This window comes from Furipterus horrens, unplaced genomic scaffold (assembly GCF_987537825.1).
Source record: "Furipterus horrens unplaced genomic scaffold, mFurHor1.1.pri manual_scaffold_16, whole genome shotgun sequence".
Taxonomy (NCBI): Eukaryota; Metazoa; Chordata; class Mammalia; order Chiroptera; family Furipteridae; genus Furipterus; species Furipterus horrens.
In genome coordinates this window covers 731686-745772 of record NW_028327186.1, presented here as the reverse complement: position 1 = coordinate 745772, position 14087 = coordinate 731686, and the positions used below count along the sequence as shown (strand labels likewise).

Below are 14087 nucleotides of genomic sequence, written 5' to 3'. Positions count from 1 at the left end.
TCATGGGTATGTTTTAACTAATTATATTTGGGCATCGTGACTCCTAAGTGGTATATGATTCAAAAATGAAGATATTTTTTAAGCCCTGGACAGGTGGCTCAGTTGATTGGAGCGTCATTCTGTACACCAAAAGGTTGCAGGTTCGATTCCCAGTCAGGGAACATGCCAGGGCTGCAAGTTTGCTCCCCAGCCGGGGCGCATAGAAGAAGCAACCGATCAATGATTCTCTCTCTCATCAATATTTCTCTTCCCCCCTCTTTCTTTCTCCCTTCTCCTCTCTCTAAAAATACATTTTTAAAAATCAATAAACCTACCCTCAGGTGATGATTAAAAGACAAATTTTTTTTTATGAGTAAAAAGACAATATTTTAAATGTTTTAATTAGGGTGGGAAAAGGGAGGTTATAATTGCCACATATTTTTTAATTGAAAGTATGTTCGCATTATGTTGACAAACCTAACCAGGACTACTCACCACTGACCGTATATATATATAAATCAATTTTACTAATGGTGAAAGGCACACACAGGAAGCATCAACTGTTACTGAGAATCCACACGAAAAAGAAACTGGTGTAAAATGTCCTTTGAACTTTAGTTTCTAGCATCTTCCTTTTTCCTTCACTCTGAACTGTATCTTCAACTTCATTTCTTTTCCAACATACGGAGCACAAAGGTTATCTGCCCATTTGGTTTTCGCATGTGATTACTATATGCATGTCATAAAGAGTGCAAGTAACTGGAAGAAGATGCCGAGCCTGTTAAAGTATTTTAACTTTTTTTGGTTTTAGTTTTATGGGGGTTTTGCCTGTTTTTCGGTGTTTACTTATTCCTGTGGCCCCCTGTTTTGCCATTGGCCTTCTTCCTGCAGGATTTGGGGTACAGAGGGAATGATAGCCAGTACTGATCTTATTATATGTTAATATGAATAATATATGAGCTCTTAAAACGCTATAATAACTTGTTTTATTGATGACTAGATTAAGATGTAAATTCTGCTAATGAATGCCAATATTTTTAAAGGGCAGTCTGAATTCTTGATAGACTGTAAAATAGAGACCTATGTACACATTAAGGAAGGTCGGAAAAGCCATCTGATGGATGGGTAGAGAAAAGCAAAACCTCCCCATAAATGTCACCGTGGTAAAGGTGAGAAATAGCATCTGTGTTCAACTCTTCAATATCGATCAGGCTAAAGGACTAGAAGATCATAATTTATTTAAATGCTCTGTGGTGGTAACAGAAAGGGAAATGTTTTCGGGGAGGTTTTTCCCAACAACAAGTCATCTGTATTAACTCACTTCTGCTCCTTGAGAGGCTGAAATGAACCAAGGCAGACCTCCCGGGTATATGGCAGCCACCGAATGCGCTGTTCTAGCACTTAGGTACCAATGTCAAGGCTGCTCTTCCTTTCCTGGCCTGCTTGGGGAAATGATGATGAACAGGAGGAACGGCAAAGTCCAGCTGAACACACTGGCTCAGGGTTTTTGAAGCTGACTGGGAGAGAATATCAGCCCAGGGAAGCGTGGAGTCCAGCGATCAGTGTGCCAGGAGCGATCGTCGTGAAAATGGGTGAAGAACCCTCCCTGGCCCTGGCTGGGTGGCTCAATTGGTTGGAGTGTTGTCCCGTAACCGAAAAGTTGCAGGTTTGATCCCTGGTCAGGGAGTGTATGGGAGGCAGCCAATCAATGCTTCTCTCTCGCATTGATGTTTCTCTCTCTCTCTCTCTCTCTCTCTCTCTAAGTAATGAAAAAACCCTCAGGTAAGGATTTAAAAAATCTTCACTGGCGACGAGTTTTCATTCTCCCTGGAAAGACATGGTAGACAGGAGAGATTAGTGCACAAACAGAGAGACTCTACAGCATAACAAACGCACATTATAGAATGCTCAGTTTTTCCCAAGACAGGAGCAACGGTTAGGGCCCTCCTTTGTGAACAGGAAGTGACTGTTTCCCTGAAATTCTTTTTCTCGCTCATGGCAAACTCGGTCTCTCCGTAGGCCCCGTGCATGTATTGGCTTTGGCAGAAGGGCCTCCCTGTCTGCACCTCTAATCTAGCTGCTCCTGTTTATATGGGAAACTGCACATCATGTTGCATCACAAATCACTAGCCCTTCTTTAGAAAATAAGCACAGGTGTGTTCTAAAGAAATAACTACACTTAAAAAGTCACATCCACTTGCCTCCAAAGAATCGATGCTATTAGAAGATAGGAGGGAGCTATCAATGATGGAGCCTCTGTTTCCAAAGCTCCCATGACCCCAAGGAGCCCGCACCCCATTCCCAGACCTGTCTGCATCCTGGGTGCCTTCTGCCCTATGTCATTAGGGTCGCTCCTTTGCCCCCTCCTTTAGTCTCTTACACAAAACCCAGTCCCCCTCCCCACTACACATTATTAATCTGCCAAACATCTCTTTGGGCATTTCATTTTTTTAAAATATTTTATTTATTCATTTTTAGAGAGGAGAGAAACATGAATGTGTGGTTGCCTCTCACACCCCCAACTGGGGACCTGGCTGCAACCCAGGCATGTGCCCTGACTGGGAATTGAACCAGTGACCCTATGGTTCACAGGCCAGTGCTCAATCCACTGAGCCACAGCAGCCAGGGCTGGGCATTTCATTTGTGTATAATAATATTTTCTGGACTGAGGAGACATGTTGAGTACTGAAGTGTCATAGGTGAAGACACAAATATAAAAAATAGTCCCTCCCCAAATCAGCCTACTGCTTAGGAATTAAGCCTATTTCTTGGATAAAAAATGACTATTGGCCTGTGCTTCTCACTTGTATTCAGAAGGAGGGAGAGAAGAATTGCCTCTGTCACAGAGAAGTTTGCAGATTTATTTCTCTAAGTGTAATTGGTAAAGAAAACATTAAAAATCGAGCATAATTGTAATCCCACAAGTATAGGCCATAGAGAATGGGTTAGAAGCAGTATCTGACAGCTGATGGCTTAGAATTATCCTGGACGGATGAAAGCGTGACTCACACACACAAAGACACGTGTAAGCTCCGAAGCAGGAGGGATAACTGGAGTGCTGTGGGCCAAAGGCTGAAAGTGTGTCTTTAAGCATCTAGAGAAGAAAGGACACATTACCTTCCAAGGAGCCAAATGAACACAAATGTATGACTTCTCACCAGAAATTATGGTGACCAAATGACAATGGAATTCACCGTGTGTAAAGAAACAAAATTTTATATCCAACAGAATAGCCAATAAAAATAAGGGTGAAATGATGACGTTTCCAGACTAAGGGGAGAGAGGAAAAGAGAGAGAGAGAGAGAATTGGTTAATTTTGTGGATCTGTACAGCACGCTGCTTTCTCTCTCTCTTTGATAAAACCTTTAAGACACAGGCTAAGCCAAGAATTTCCTACTCCGAATGTCCATTTGTGAAGTGGGACGGGAAACACAAAACACGCTCGGCGGTGGGTGTGCTTCCCGCAAGCTCAGGGCGCTCAGAGCGTGTTATCAAGTCAGGAGACCAGGCCCCAAGTTAGCTGCACCTGAGGCTTTCCCCTGGCCCCTGTCTTATGACAAAGCCCCCAGTCGTTCCCGTAAGAGAATCAAGTGGTCATACTCAAAGGAACCGTGAGAAAGACTCACTTGTCCATAGCTAAGGCAGAAGGCACACAGCCAGCTGTGAATATATATTTTGTCATTTAGTTAAGATTTAAGCCCTGGCTGGGTGGGTCAGTTGGTTGGAGCATCCACCCATACACCAAAAGTCTGCAGGTTCAATCCCCAGTTGGGGCAGGTATGGGACGCAGCTGATCAATGTCTCTCTCTCTCTCTCTCTCTCTCCCCCCCCCTCCCCCTCCCTTCCTCTCTTTCTAAAATCAATAAACATATCTTCAGTGAAGGTTTTTTTTAAAGATTTAAGTTCAGCAGCTTCTGTAAGCAATTCTCTAAACACCAAAAAAAAAAAAAAAAAAAAATATGTTCTGTACACGAGGTTTTACATATTATCAGTATTCATGCTCCAGCTGAAATTTTAAAAACATCTTCTGGCGAAGAGCGAGCACAGAGGTCAGGAAGATGGGGTCAGACTGCCAGCCCCTGACCCCGGCACTTCTGTGACCCACCCACGCACACCCGTCAGAAATGACAAGGACACCGCCATCTCTATGTGGCTTTTGTGAATGTAATGACCTAAGAAGGGCAAGTGCACAGTCGCCACCCGTGTATATAACTCATGTCTATCATGAATGCCTTCATGTAGATCCTGCGAGGGAGCTTTGCGAGATATACCCGTTGACCTTATTTGCTAAATAGTCCATTAAATCGGCTGTTAGCACTGGATTGGATGAGACCTGCTTCTCCAGTGAGATTTATAGCTTGAATCTGAACAGACACGATTGTCTAAAATAGCCCCAGTAGAAGGGACCCTCAAAATGGTTTCTTCTTGGCTTTTTGTCATATTTCTCTGAGTGCGATCTGAGTAATAAATCAGTCTGGGTTTTGGAGTCAGAATTTTAAAAATAGCAGCCGTGTCTCCATTCACAAGATTGAGGGAGAAACCTTTCAAACCCACCGTGAGTTCATCTTCCTCCTGGAATCCAGAGAGGACGCGTGAAAAAAACAGTGCTTGGTTGAATGAACGGTGCATCCACCAAGAAAACTGAAATTCTCTAATACAAATCCCATCTGACTCTGTCCGGTCTTTTAAAACCAGATTCCACTCATTAGTCCTTAAAAGCAAAATTATCTTTCCGTGGGACCTGAACAACATATAGCATTAGTGCGTGCCCACGGTGAGATTTGTACATGCACCTTTTTATTTTGTGTGTGTGTGTGGTTTTTATTAGCCTCCCATCTTGCACTTTGAGGAAGGCAAGACGTGCAAATATCTTCATTAACAATGGGGGACTGAGCCCCAGGAATGGCCCACAGCAGGGCACTCACTGTGACGCAGCTGCAGTTAGACCTTCACCCTGAGGTCCGTGACGCCTCCCTCAGCATCGCAGCTGCAGACAGTTCCCCTCACTTGCGGGGGCCAACACGGTTCGCAGGATCTTTTATTTTCTCTAGTCCCTTGTTGGGTGAAGCTTCATTCTTTGCTTTGTTCCCTGGCATGGATGATAAGATAGATCTTTTTTTTTTTTTCCCCATGATGGAGTTTTGCTACTGCTTTCAATCATTTGATTAGAAGACAAGTCTTAAATCTGTGTATTCTGACATACGGGAGTGTGATCACTTAAAATTAACTGTAAAGTAATTATGTTCTTGTTGAAAGTGAGAGCTCTGGCAAGGCATGTGCTAATAATTCTTTTTGTTTAAAATGCCGGCTAATGCCCTGGCTGGTGTGGCTCAGTGGATTGGAGCATCGTCCTGTGACTAAAAGGTCGTGGGTTCGATTCCAGGCTGGGGTGCATACAGGAGGCAACTGATCAATGTCTCTCTCTTCTTCCTCTCTCTAAAATCAGTAAATATATCCTTGGGTCAGGATTTTTCTAAAACACTAGCTAACATTTACTATTTTATATGCTTCTTTGCTCTATGACACCCCTTTAAGGTAGCTGTGTTATTGTCCCCATGTTACAAATGGCAAACCTGAGTTGTAAAAGTATCCTTATTCATGAAAGCAAATGGCAAACCATCCTGGAAGAACCTCGGGGGGCAGTCCAGGGCTCCCATTGAGACCATCGCTCCAGAAATTGCTCATAAAGTCCTACTCTGGCAGAAGTCGCACAACTCCCCAGCCCTGGGCCAAAGCCACCCAGAGGACCTGCCCCCATTTACCCTCTAGCAAGCCCCGCCTACCACCCGCCTCCCAGTCCCTCCCACACTGCCTTCTCAAGCACTGATATCTTTCAGCCGAGGAGTCATTGTTAAGAAATCTCTCAAAGACAAGGTTCAGCCATAGCTGCTGTGGCTCAGTGGATTGAGCACCAGCCTGTGAACCAAAAGGTCACCGGTTCGATTCCCAGTCAGGGCACATGCTTGGGTTGCGGGTCAGATCCCCAGTTGGGGGCACACAGGACGCAACCACACATTGATGTTCCTCTTTCCCTCTCTCTCTCTCTCTCCCTTCACCTCTCTCTAAAAATAAATAAAAGTTTTTAAAAGGACTAGGTTCAGGAGGACAGCCATTCATTGCCACAATGCCCTGAGGGCAGCCCTAGACATGCATGACCCGTGTGTTGACATGTGTTGTGACTGTCGTCGGCAGCCGTCCGTCTCGAGAGACGATGGTGTAGCTTCTTAAGAGTCTATCTGCACCGCCGAGAATGGCTGTGCAGTCCGACTCGGGAGTGACAGGGTATCTGTCTCCTCCCGTGTTGAATCGACATCTTGCGATGACGCTGGAGTGTCCTCTCCAGTGAAGCTGAAGCTACAGAGCCTGGGCAGGGTGATATGGAGGGCCAGCTGTTGCCCATGCAGCAGACCCCCCCTCTCTTCGCAGCTGAAGGGTCCAAGGGAAAGACGGAGTCGATACAGCTTGGCTTCAGGTGCGCCGCAGGAGTTGCCGGTGTTGGCTACAACGTCAAACCGCCTTAGGGACTCCGGCTCCGGATTTTCTGTCGGGGTTTACTCCCTTAGCCTTTCCCCTGAAGAGGTATGCCGCAAGGCAGCGGAGGTTTTTTTGGGGTCAGAGTTTTCCTTCTCTGATGTGCCCTGACTGGAAGATCGAACCAGCGACACTTAGCTCGCAGGCCGACGCTCAATCCACTGAGCCAAACCAGCCAGGGCCCATGTGTGTTGACATGTGTTGTGACTGTAATCAACGAGAAAACAGGAGGCACCGTGAGAACACAGTCCGTGGAGCCGTCCTGCCTGGGTTTAAATCGCAGGCTCGTCCCTACAAGTTGTGATCTTGGACCGTCCTGCATCTGAGACTCAGTCTTCTCATCTTTAAAACTGGGAGCGCAGTGCTGCCTTATATAGAGGATCTAGAGATGATTCAATGAACTAAAAGCAGCGCCCGGCCACCGCCCAGCGTCAAGTTTATGTGTGCTTCCCAGCAGGCTGACCTCCTCGGGCCCCAGGGAAACAGCAGAGTAATTAGCTCAAAGGAAGTACCTGGTAGACGCCTGAATGTTTGCAAGGGGAGACCATTCATCTGTTTCGCCAACCAGTGCAGCAGATAAAGATCCCACTCTGCAAACATTTGGGTGTCACCTTAGAAAGATTACTATGGAGACATGAAGGCGATGCAGCAGGAACAAAAGGTGTTTTGAAGTTTCAGTCGGTGCCTCACGGCTTGTTTATAGTTTTGTGATTTAAAATGTAATTAACCAGGAACCCTGTCATCGATGATGCCTTACAGATAACACTTATTTGGGGGTGTGGGTGCAGCCACCTGAACTGGAACTTGCAGAAGTGTGACAGCACATATTAATTTAGTTAGTCCTTTGATCTGTACGTTTACGAACACACACACACACGGTTTCCACAATTCCGTTTTCTATGAACACCCTGAGCGCTGTGGGGAAGCATTCACATTTAAGAAGCTACATTGCCCGTAGCCTGAGTCCTGTCCGGAGGCTGGGAGCCTAGTGAGAAATTAATTGCTTCATTTGGAGTCCCCTGGGGGGTCAGGAGCTCACGTCCATCCCGAAGACACCGCATCCAGCCTACCTGAAGACTTTGGCCTGATTTGCATTTTCTGGCTTAATTAACATGGAATCTGGGGACATGCAGCCCTGTTTCCCAAGACAATTAATGAGATGTTTGCCCACCGGGGTCAATCTTCCTTCACCTTGTTGCGACATTATTAGCACTGAATGCCATCAGTTAGATCGCCTGGGTAGCCCGTTCTGTCTGCCTGAGACACTTTCTTATTGGTTCATTTTCTGCTGGTTGTCGCTGAGGATCCCACGGTTCCCTGGATCAGGAGCCCGTTCTTTGGACATGTCTCTCTTTTTCCACTCTGCTCGTCACAACTCACGGGAGCAACACTTCACCTCTGCCCCACCACCCCTGCCTGTCATGTCTTCCCATTGCAGGTGGCTCAGTTGGTTAGAGCGTCCTCCCATACACCAAAAGGCTGCCGGTTCGATTCCTGGTCAGGGCACATACCTAGGTTTCAGGTTCGATTCCTAGTCAGGGCACGTGCCTAGGTTTGGGGTTCAATTCCTGGTCGGGGTGCCCCCAGGAGGCAATCAATGTTTCTCCCTCTGTCTCTCCCTTCCTCGATCTCCAAAAATTAATAACTGTATCTTCTGATAAGGATTAAAAAGAAGAAGAAATCACATTCAGAGAACATGTGGCAATTATCCTCTTACTCCCTGTGTTCTTATTTCAAACACACGGGCAACGTTGGCAGTTCACATGCCCCTAAATGTCCTTCTCCGTCGCCCCTCCTTGCCATGGTCGCCACACTCCCTGTGTAATTTTGTTTATCAAAACCTTGTCACCGAAGCATGTTGGAGTCACTTATCCATCGCTTTTACCAAAAGCCTTTGTTATGTCGATAAATGAAGCTCTAGAGGTTGCCGCTCTCCCCAGCATTGCCCGTTGTGACTCACCCTTTTGCCGAGATTAATCATGCTGAACTTAGAAGCAAGTCTCTTTATTAAAAAGAAGCAAGCAAGCCCACAGTTTTAATGAGGACTTAAAGACGCAGACTTGGCAGAGACTTTACCATCACTCCCCAAGTGTGTCTTAAGTAAGAGGAGAGGGAACATTCTCAGAGATCTTTGTTTCCTTCATAATAAAGCCAAAGATAAAAGGAGTTATTTAAAGAAAAAGAAAACAGGCTCTGGTCTTGGTTTAAGTCTCCCTTCAAAAGTATCTGAGGATAAAGGGGGGGCTAATACTCCGGATTCTGCAAAGATCATAAGGTGCCTAAGCTGACAGCGCAAGGCGACTGCCCCCCACCCCGGCCGGCGCTAGGGGGAGCCAGTGGGCTGAAGGGTACGTCTGGCACAGACAGACAGGTTGTACCGGAATGTCCCCTCCCAGTCCCTTCCCAGCACAGGGCTGCTTTTTCTTTTCTTTCTTAATAACAGGATTTATTGCATTTCATTTTTTAATTCTTTATTAAATTTATTGGGGTAACATTGGTTAATAGGATCGTAAAGGTTTCAAGTGTACATTTCTATGGTACTAGATGTGTATATTGCCCAGTGTGCCCGTCGCCTACAGTCAAACCATCTTCTGTCACCTTATGCCGGCCCCCCCTTCCCTCGCCCCCTCCCCGGTAACCGCCACGCTGCTGTCTGCGTCCACAAGTCTCAGCCTTATAGCCCCCATACGGGCAGAGGTGGATTTAACGGCGGGCGCACTGGGTGTACCGGGCATGCGCCCTGGGCCCCGACTTCTGAAGGGCCCCACAAGAAGCCCAACTTTACACCTTTTTCTCAGGACACCAAGTTTGGTTTCACACGTGCAATTTTAATTACGTACACGTTGTAACCTTGCGGGGCCCTTCAGAAGTCGGGGCCCAGGTCGCACGCCCGTTAAATCCGCCTCTGCATATGAGTGAAATCATGCGGTTCTTGGCTTTTTGTGGCTGACTTCTTTCACTTAGCAGGATATTCTCAGGATCCGTCCAGGTTGTCGCAAATGGCAGTATTTCCTCTTTTCTTATGGCTGAGTAGCATCCCAATGACATGGTCTGTTATATAAAGAAACTGGTTCTGCTGGAGCAGGACAACTGTTTATTAAAGTCAGGCATGCCTGCGAGCCAAGTGTCGCTGGTTCGATTCCCAGTCAGGGCACATGACTCGGTTGCACGTCAGGTCCCCAGTTGGGGGCACGAGTGAGAGGCAACCACACAGTGATGTTCCTCTCCCTCTCATTCTCCTTTCCCCTCTCTCTAAATATAAACAAACAAATTAATTAATTTAAAAAAAATTTTTAATTAAAAAAAATAAATAAAGTCAGGCATGTATACTATTCTTTGCCCTGACAGAAGGACCCCGGGAAGCACTGCGGTGTGTAGGGGGCAGGGCTTCGGCCGCCTGCCTGCTGGGAAGCCCTGTGTCCCCAATTCACAAACCATTCAATGGCCCCCCAAAGAAAGGCTGGTTTGTATGAATAAGAAAACAGTGAAAGAATTAGCCACTCTAAACAAGGGGGACTGCTTATACTAAAATGTTAGGAGAAATAATTGTCTGAAATCCTCTCTGGCCAGTCATGTGTTTGCTGGGCCGTGGCACTCATGCCAGATACAACAGGATTATTTTGGTGGCTTCCTCTCATCTCTAGATAACGCTTTCCTCTTCTTCTTACGTTATTTGTGTACATGCCACATGTTTTAAAATACTGTTCCTTTTAAAAACTTAAAAATTACAGGAAAATGTATAAAAGAGAAGCATCTCTGTCCTCCATGAATCATTAATATCTTGGTAAATCTGTCTCCAGAGGGTTTTGGGTTTGTTTTTTGTTTTTTTTTCTTTTAACCATAACACATACTCTTTTTCATACAATAGATTGTTGCCATACTTAAAACAACAACAGAAAACTTGAATTCTCTCTCCTAGTCGAAACTACAGCTAATACTAGTTAGGTGTTTTCCAAAACAGCATCCAGCGAAGCCACACAGAACAATAACGCAGACATAGACATGCAGATACATTTTACAACAATTTTATATTCACGCGACCTTCAAAATTAAAAGTGTGTTTGATTTTCCTTGACTCTAATAAAATAAAGGGACTCGAGGAACTAGAGAAACAAATAGGAAAAGATGAGCCTAAAAACGTACGCACCACGCAGATACAGACAACGGTGTGGTGGTGGCCAGAGGGAATGGGGCGGGGACTAGGTGGAGGTGGCCGAAGGGGGCAATGAGGACGGAAAAGGACTTTGCTTCGGGCAGCGGGCACACAGCACTGGGTGCCGACGGTGCTTTAGTGAGTCGTACGCTTGAAACGTGTGTGGTTTTGCGAGCCAGTGTCACACCAACACATTTTTTAAAAAGAAAGACATTAGATTATCTCCTAACGTGTCCCTCTGACGTTAAGAAAAACAATGTAAATAAGTTTCAGAGCTAGACTAACCATTAGTTACACACTCCAATTTTTCATACAAGCAGTCGTCTTTTTAAAAAATTGTATTTATTTATGTTCAGAGAGAGGGGAAGGAAGGGAGAAAGAGAAACATCCATGTGTGACAGGTTGCCTCTCAGGCGCCCCCCAACTTGGGGGGACCTGGCCCACAACCCAGGCATGTGCCCCGACTGGGAATTGAACCGGTGACCTTTTCATTCATAGGCCGGTGCTCAAGCCATGGAGCCACACCAGCCAGGGCAGAAATAGTAGTCTTGACCCTGACAGATACAGAGTATCCATGCCCTCCAGCCAGCTCCCCGGGACACACCTGGACTTGAACACGCACTGTGGGAACCATGGGGCATGTCAGTAAGACACAGCTAAGGGGATTTCCAGGTCTCGGGTGTTGGGGACAGGTTGGGGGTACGGGGCCTGGCTCTGACTCTGGTTGCTGCCACATGCCTGTCTGCGAGCATCAGATCAGTTCTAGCCACACCGTATCCCAGATATCAGGCTGCTCAGAGACGCTCTCGTTAGAACAGTGGTTCTCAACCTTCCTGATGCCGCGACCCTTTAATACAGTTCCTCATGTTGTGGTGACCCCCAGCCATAACTAAAGCACAGAGATGAATCACAAAAACAATATGTAATTATATGTGCGTTTTCCGATGGTCTCAGGCAACTCCTGTGAAAGGGTCATTCGACCCCCAAAGGGGTCGCGACCCCCAGGTTGAGAACCGCTGCATTAGAACATCTCCCGTCATCCTTTGCTTACTCATTGCTTACGTTGTGATTTTTCCCGTTGCTAGAGTCCATACATTTCCAATGATTTTCTTGATTGACATTTCCCAAAGTTGTGTTGTGTATTGAAGTGAGTACAGTGATCACCAAGTCTCCCAATAATATTCCTTTCCTCCCCGAGTTCTTACTTTGAGCCGATGGGTGGATTTTATTTTTAAGGAACTTTTTTTCAGAAAGAGTAGGAGTGCCATGGTCCCTGGTTTCTTTCACGTTTAATAATGTCTACCCGTCCCTTAATTCCTTAATTGTGTCTTGGCCGAGTCGTAGCATCTTTCCCTCAGAACCCCTAGACATCGTTCTAGCGTCTTCTGGCCTTGACCATTGTTTTGGAGAAATCCAAGACCAAGTCAACGCTTCTTCCTTGGAAGCAACAAATATGGCAGCTTTGCACTTCTCGTGGGAATCACTGTGAATTTCCACTAGTCTGCTCACAGGGCTTGCCCACTGGCTCAGATGCCAAACGCCACCTCTTTGAGATACGGCTGAGCTTAGTCTAGCCTTTGATTGTAATTCAGGAAAATGATATCTGCCATTAGGGCTTTCTTATCAAGCAAAGCTGGTCAGTTATTCATTATTCCAGGACCACTAACCTTGTGTGGCTTGAGATATACCTTTTTCATACTTATAACTACATTGTGATAATCCTTAGAATTTTCAGGATTTCATTTGACAAAAGATATAAGACTAATTCTAATGTGTTAAAAACTATATTTGATCGAGGGCTCGCTTGTTCCTATTCTAAGCGCTAATTGATCTCAGATAGAAAGCTCCCCAAAAGGAGCCTCAGGGACAAGATGCAGCCCACTGGGGAGATTAGTTTTCTGATGCCCGCTTTTTCCCATTAAAATCCTTCATGATTGAAACAGTAGCTCCAAATCTAAAGACAAATTACTGATTATAAACAACCCAGTCATTGGGGAGGGGCACAATCAGATCTTTTAAAAAGTTCACCTCCAATCAATATGAGTCTTACATTCATTTTCAAAAACCAACTCCCTTTTGATAAAAAGCTACTGTTTTTATGGAAATGTTTACCTCCCTGTAGGAAGCAGGAAGGCTTCTGAGAATATCTGATAAGCAAATACTCAGATGGTAACGCTTATTCAAGAACTTAGATACAAATTATGAATTTCTTCGTCCTCATTCTGAAAACCACCAGAGGTGACAGATGCTGTCTGCAAGATCGGTACCCTTTAAAAATACAAAAGACAGGTCCCTTGTGCTAGGCCCTGTCCTCGGGGCTGCATATTAAGTCATTTACTTAATCCTCCCAGCAACCACGGAGGTAAAGGTAGCATTGCTATTCCCGTTTCACCGAGGGGGGAAATTGAGCATAAAGAGCTGAGCCGCCTTAGCCAGACCCAGGCAGTGACCAGCTGCACGGCTTCTCCACGAAGCAGGACGTGCGGCGGTTCCCACTCAGGGCACAGGCCTGTGTAGTGGGTTTGGTCCCCGGTTGGGGCGCACGTGAGAGGCAACCGATGGATGTTTCTCCCTCGCATCGACGATTCTCTCCCTCTCTCCCTCCCTTCCCCTCTCTCTAAAATCAGTAAACATGTCCTCAGGTGAGGATTAAAAACATTAACCTCAAAATCTGATAATCAGGTTCTTTCTCCAAAGTGAACCCACATCTTCCTGAAACGCCCTCAAAGCCATTTTAAACCCTCCTCAGAGATGTGATGTGTTCTGTCCCCAAAGAGTGGCTTCTCACGCAGACTATTCAAACCAGGCTTCTTCACTGACCCTGGACTGGAAGGGAGTCCATCAGTGAGACAAACCCCAAAGCCTCGGGACACAGGATTTGGACAGATTCGATGCGAAGTGAAATATGCTCTCGTAGCGTCCCAGCTCAGCTCTCCTCATCTGCACTCGGCACCCGGGCTCTGTCCCGGGGCTGAGAGGCGAGGCAATTCCATTCCGTTTCGTTATATGTGTGATTTACAATAACAGAGCCCCCGCCATTAGGAGGATAGAGTGGACACTGAGAAAACACCAACTTTGAGAAGCTGACACTTGCGTCATTCCCCACACACTGAAGCATAAGGCGGTGACTTTAAGGGACCTTGACCCATAGGAGCCCAGTGACAAGGTGAGGCAGTCCGGGCCTGGGGCATAGCCACCAGCCCAGAGTCCCATAAAGTAAGGTAGGCAGGGCACATGCCTGGGTTGCAGTTCCATCCCCAGTCGGGGCACGTATGGGAGGCAACCTACCTCTCTCTCTCTCTCTTCCCCTTACTGTGTCTCTCTCTCAAATCAATTTAAAAAAAAACATATCCGTGGGTAAAGATTAAAAAAATACTTTCTAATTTACATTTTTATTTCTTCCATGATTGATAGATTGTTTTTT

The 14087-nt window shown here is 46.0% G+C and overlaps 1 protein-coding gene across 3 annotated transcripts in view; it reads left to right on the top strand.

The window, feature by feature from the left end:
• The window catches only part of GABRG3 (gamma-aminobutyric acid type A receptor subunit gamma3), a 335489-nt gene that overhangs the window by 305878 nt on the left and 15524 nt on the right, over positions 1–14087 (top strand). The window lies entirely within an intron of this gene.